Source organism: Colobus angolensis, unplaced genomic scaffold (genome assembly GCF_000951035.1).
Source record: "Colobus angolensis palliatus isolate OR3802 unplaced genomic scaffold, Cang.pa_1.0 Scaffold6, whole genome shotgun sequence".
In the NCBI taxonomy this organism is placed as follows: Eukaryota; Metazoa; Chordata; class Mammalia; order Primates; family Cercopithecidae; genus Colobus; species Colobus angolensis.
The window spans coordinates 25,525,833-25,532,149 of NW_012119598.1; the positions used below are offsets into that span (position 1 = coordinate 25,525,833).

General features: G+C 42.4%; 1 protein-coding gene across 2 annotated transcripts in view; it reads right to left on the bottom strand.

The window, feature by feature from the left end:
* Positions 1-6,317, bottom strand: part of DCDC2 (doublecortin domain containing 2) — a 213,745-nt gene that overhangs the window by 203,215 nt on the left and 4,213 nt on the right. The gene's annotated exons all lie outside the window — the stretch shown is intronic.

Genomic DNA, 6,317 nt, shown 5'->3' on the forward strand with positions numbered 1-6,317 from the left:
AAAAGAAAGAAAGAAAAAAACATTTGAATAGGCTCTTAACAAAAGAAGTAATCTAAATAACCAATAAACACATAAAAAGATGTTCACTTCATTAGAAATCAGAGAAATTCAAACTAAAACCTCCAATATTTGCCACAGGATTGACAAAAATTAAGAAATAACAAATCAAGTTCATCAAGAATGCAGAAAAACAGGAACTCTCATCCACCACTGGTGAGACTATTATAAATAGGGACAACCACATTGGAAATTATTTGGCATGTCCCATAAAGCTGAATATGTGAGCACCCTCAATCCCAACAATTCTTCTACTTTGTGCATATCCTAGGGAAACTCCTGCACATGTGCATCAGGAGACAGCTACAATAATGTTTGTAGAAGCATTCACATAATGGAAAAAGACAATCCTGATGTGGCACCGCCATAGAATGGATAAATAAATAATGATACACTAATGCAATGGAATACCATGCAGCAGTGAAAATGAACTCAGCAGCATGCATCAACATGGAAGACTCTTACAAACACAACGTTGAGCCAATTAAGCAAGACACAGAACAGTTCACATACTGTAATCCCACTAGTATAAAATTCAAATGCAGGCAGAACTAAATAAGTCACTGTTTAAGGATCCAAAGTGGTGAGTAAGGGACAGTGATAGATATGCATTCAGAATAGTAGTGACCCATTGGGATGGAGAATGTGGAATAAAGGTGGTGGGACCTAGCGGGAACACACCGGGATATTGTAGGAAAATGGTAGTCTCTCATTCTTGAGCAGGGGGGAGCGGTACGTCTTTGTATTATTGTTAATGCTTTATGCTGTTCACATATATTTACAAATATTCTTGTTACGTATTATTTAGTAACAATTTTTTTTCTTCAAAAAGAAGATGAATAAGCTAATTCTCATTTAGAAGGAAGAAAGGGGAAGGGAGGAAAAAAGGAAGGAGAGGAAGAAGGGGAGAAGAGTGCATAAATTGGAATCTAGATGCTTGTTGGTATCCAGCAAAGAAGAGATTAACAGGAGCAATAACAACAATTGGAAAGGTAGCCAGGAGTGGTGGCTCATGCCTGTAATCCCAGCACTTTGGGAGGCTGAAGCAGGTGGATCAATCACTTGAGGTCAGGAGTTCAAGACCAGCCTGGCCAATATGGCAAAACCCCATCTCTACTAAAAACAAAAATACAAAAATATTAGCCAGGCATGGTGGCTCACACCTGTAATTCCAGCTACTTGGAATGCTGAGGCATGAGAATTGCTTGAACCTGAGAGGTGGAGGTTGCAGTGAACCAAGATTGGGCCAAGCCTGGGCAACACAGCAAGACTCCATCTCAAAAAAAAAAAAAAAACTGGAAGGGCCCCTAAGAGGAGGTGGGGTCTGGAGCTGGCCCTTAAGAGTTGACTGATGTGAGACAGTGATGAGATGAAGAGGAAATAAAAGGAGTCCTAGTGAGAGAAAGACGAGAAAAGATGATACGGAGGGATAAGCATGGGAATATCCAGCAGGCAAATAGCAGGTCTCTGACTGAGATGCAGCTCAGGGACAGTGAGGAGACCTGTGGCTGCAGTGGGGAGCCCAGGGTGAAGGATAGCAACACTCAGATGGCTCAGCCCCATCAGGAGAACGGTGAAAGCCGGGATACTCAGTGAGGCTGCCTGGGAGGCGCCCCAGCTTGTGGTGACCAGTGTCCCCTCTGAGGAGTGAGAGGGAGACCCTGGCCCCACAGGGGTGCTGGAGCCACCTGAGTTCCTTAGCTGTCTTGGGAATCTGGGTCTCACCCTCCTACTCTATCAGAAACGCTCTGTGGTGTAAAGAGAAGTCCCTACTTTTCATCTGCTGGAGCTTAATTCTGTGGAATCTAGACTTCCCTGTGAATAAAGAGAATGCAGGCTTCCCACTACCCTCTCCCCGGCTGTGATTCTGCACCTGCCCTGAGATTTCCCTGGAGCTCCCCTCTCTGTGGAATGAGGTGAAAAACCCTGAAAACCATATGCCCAGAGGCCCCATTAGAGTGCGCAGTGGCTTGGGGATGCGGCTGTGTCCCGAGAGGGATCTGTTGCTGAGAGCCTGTGAGGCCGGGTCACTCATATGGGGTGCTGCTCAGGATAGACCCCAGTGTCACCTCTGGGTAAGTGGAACAAGCCAAACCTGTGTAAAACCACCCCCTCTTCTTACATATTTAGGGGCAAGGAAAGCTTTCAGTGGTAGATTAGGAGATGGAGATATATATATGACCATATATATATATGATCATAAATATTGTTATTATCTCTGCATAGAAGGCTCAAATGCCAGGTTTTTATATAACTGGGCCCTTCTTGTTATTCAGATCTCAGCTGGACATTTACCTCATGAGAAAGACCTTCCCTCACCACTCCATAGAAATTAGCCCCCGGTCACTGTCAGTCACAGCTCTCTGTTGTAGGTGCTGGTCATAGCACTCATCACCCTACAATGTTCAAGATGGTAGGATGTTGTCTATTATGTTGCTGTTCTATCTGAAGTGATTAGAACAGTGCCTGGCATATAGGTGGTACTTGATGAATACATTATTATTGTGTATGAGTATAAAAGGACAGAGATGAAAAGGGAGAGTAAGACAGAGGAAGAAGGAAAGGAGGGAGAGAAGAAGGGAGGGAGGCATCCTAGCTGGGGTCTGAGCTGTATCTACCACCAGGATTCAGATATATAAACATGCCTGACAGACTGTTAGGTGGACCCATCAGAAATGTGTTTTTATGAGAAACTAAGGCATCTCCTGGGGGAAAAAAAAAATGGATCCTGAAGTAAACAGAAATAGAGAAGTAAAGTTGGTCCCAGTTACAAAGCCTAGGTCATGGGAGACGGACTTAAATGTGATGTAAGCCCAGAATCACATTTGTTAGTTTCAGTCTCCTTGAACTCATGGAGAATGGATGTGGCTACAAGTAAAACCTGAAATATATATTCAATATAAATTATATGAAGCACTGAACACAAACAGCTCTTCTTTTGTACTGTATGTAAAATATAACACAGAAGAGGGATGGGGAGGTGAGAGGCATTCTCGTGCGGGAGCAGAGTCGTCTTGGCAGGGCTCCCCGGGCTCCTGAGGACTCTAGCATAACCAAGGCAGTGGTGCTGGCAGGAGACAGCGTCATCCCATAGCAGTAACAGTGCCTAGGGGCCAGCACTCGGCTGCACAAGCAGTAGAGGCAGAAGCAGGAAACAGTACCAAAGGGTGCTAGAGTGGAAAATGAGGACAATGGAGAAGCAATACAGGCTTCAGAGCTTCTTCCCTGGGAAATCCTAGAAATAACTGGGGAAATTTGGAAGAAGAAGTCTATGGGATGCACATGTACTTTTCATATGGAAGCAAGAACCTGGCAAGCTATGCTTATTAATTTTTACCCATTTTACGTCCAGTATGAAAAATAGGGGTTTGAGACATGAAAGTAAGGGAGACAGGTATATGGAGAAAAAAAAAAGATCCTAATAATGCTAGGGAAAAAAAAAGAAACAATTTTAAGTATCAATTTTTTTAAATAAAAAAAAGAAAACTCTGCATTAGAGAGTTTTTACTCAGAAATGCTGAGATGCAACCACATATCTACTTTACAATTTCCTTTACAGCTCTACTTTACAGTTACGCCAGCTTGGAGATCCCACTCTGAGGGATCTGGATAATGAGATTCTTCAACCAAAAGCCACTTGTAAACTACAGAAATCCTTAGAGAGATTCATCAATGCCCCAGGCCTTCTGGAGGTATTTAACTAGCCATCTGGAGGATTCTCCTGTCTCTAGACAATTATTTCACAGCAAGGAAGAAAAAATTGCCTGTGGTCTTTAACCACAGCCAAATTCACTGGAGTCAGTAAATGTGTCAGATGGACTATGTAGCTGCCCCAGTTCGTTGGGAACAAAACTTTACTCTTGAAGGGACTGCTCTTTTCATATGGTAGACAGCATGTAGATGTGACCAAAAATATATATTCCAGATGCCGGAGTTCTTTTTTCGGGCCTTTTTTCAGTTTCACCTCTAAAACTGACTTGCTCAATATTTATCAGTAATGGTAGACTTTTACTGTAAGAGAGAAATAAAGAAAAAAGCTGACTAGAGATTCATTATATTTCAAAACAAATACACATTCCAACCCATTCATCAAACTATTTAAGCCTTTTAACTAAGTAAATATTTGTATCTATTTCATAAGGATGGTCTCAAAATTGATTTTAAATTGCTTCACCAAAAATGTCACTATACTTCAAAAAAGATTGATTGTGTTGTTTTATTTTTACATGATACTCAAAACATGATTTTGAATCTTGGCTTCATCACTTAAGCTGTATCACCAACAGAAAAGTTACTTAATTTTTCTAAGCCTTAGTGTTCTTATCTATAAAAGTGGCATATAGGATTAAAAGAATGTATAGAGCATAGGCCAGGCACAATGACTCAAACCTGTAATCCCAGCACTTTGGGAGGCCGAGGGGCAAGGGTAGATCATCTGAGGTCAGGAGTTCGAGACCAGCCTGGCCAACATGGTGAAACCCTGTCTGTACTAAAAATACAAAAAATTAGCAGAGTGTGGTGGTGCGTGCCTGTAATCCCAGCTACTCAGGGGGATGAGGCAGGAGAATTCCTTGAACTTGAGAGGCAGAGGTTGCAGTGAGCCGAGATCATGCCACAGCACTCCAGCCTGGCTACAAAGAGCAAAACTCCATCTCAAAAAAAAGTGTAGTGCTTAAAGAAGTGCCCAGCACATTGTATGCACCAAAAAGTGCTATCTCTTATTTTTTAAGGTAAATCTTTCTTCCTTCTTGTCCAAATAGTATGGCAAATTCTAAATATTATGTATACAGAAATTGACCAGATCCAGTAAGGACCCTGCCTGGAGTTTAGTCAATGCCTCACCACCTGAGACATGGTGGGTGCTCTGTCCAGATCCACTGGCTTCCCTTTGGTACTTGTGTGTGTCTCCCCTCTGACTTCTGTGTGCCATGCCTGTGACTCTTCTTTGCATACTGTCTTCAGACGACTGGAGCAGCATCATCCAAACTTGCAGAGGACAGAGAGTGCCTGATGATTTCTCTCCCTCCCCACCACTCTCCCTACCACCACCCCACTCCTACCTCTGTCCCTTCTGCTGGGACCGACCATTGTGAGAGTATGAAAGCCCAGTACCCTTGCTTTAAGTCAGATTAATTCAGAGGCATGATATATACTTCAGAGCTCCCAGGTGGAATAAAGTTGAAGCTGCACTCGGTGGGATGTTGTCTTACCTGACATCTTACCGATTACTCAGGAAACACTTGCAGAATAAATCACCGTGTACAAATCCTTGCCTCAGGATCTGCTTCTGGGAAACTCAACCCAAGACCCACAAGTGGAATTACTCAAAGAAAAGTTTCAATATTACATCTACTTTCAGCAGTCCTGCAGGCATATAAAGTCAGCCTAGCAGCTTCTAATTCCTCCCACTGAGGTAGAAATCATTTAAAAACCAACCTTGCTGCAGGGCACAGTGGTGCATTCCTGTAGTCTCAGCTACCTGAGGCTGAGGTGGGAGGATTGCCTGAGCCCAGGAGTTCAAGACTGCAGTGAGCTATGAGTGTGCCACTGCACTCCAGTCTGGGCAACAAAGGAGACCCTGTAGCATTTGGAAAAAAATAATAATAATAAGCCAATCTAGCCATATGTGGAAAGCTGTAACTGGATCCCTTCCTTACACCTTACACAAAAATTAACTCAAGATGGATTAAAGACTTAAATGTAAGACCTAAAACCATAAAAACCCTAGAAGAAAACCTAGGCAATACCATTCAGAACATAGGCATGGACAAAGACTTCATGACTAAAACACCAAAAGCAATGGCAACAAAGCCAAAATAGAAATCTAAACTAAAGAGCTTCTGCACAGCAAAAGAAGCTATCATCAGAGTGAACAGACAACCTACAGAATGGGAGAAAACTTTTGCAATCTACCCATCTGACAAAGGGCTAATATCCAGAATCTACAAAAAACTTTTTTTTTTTACACATTTACAAGAAAAAAAAGAACCCCATCAAAAAGTGGGCAAAGGATATGAACAGACACTTCTCAAAAAAAGACATTTATGCAGCCAACAGACACATGAAAAAATGTTCATCATCACTGGTCATCACAAAATGCAAATCAAAACCACAGTGAGATACCATCTTATGCCAGTTAGAATGGCAATCATTAAAAAGGCAGAAACAACAGATGCTGGAGAGGATGTGGAGAAATAGGAACGCTTTTACACTGTTGGTGGGAGTGTAAACTAGTTCAACCATTGTGGAAGACAGTGTGG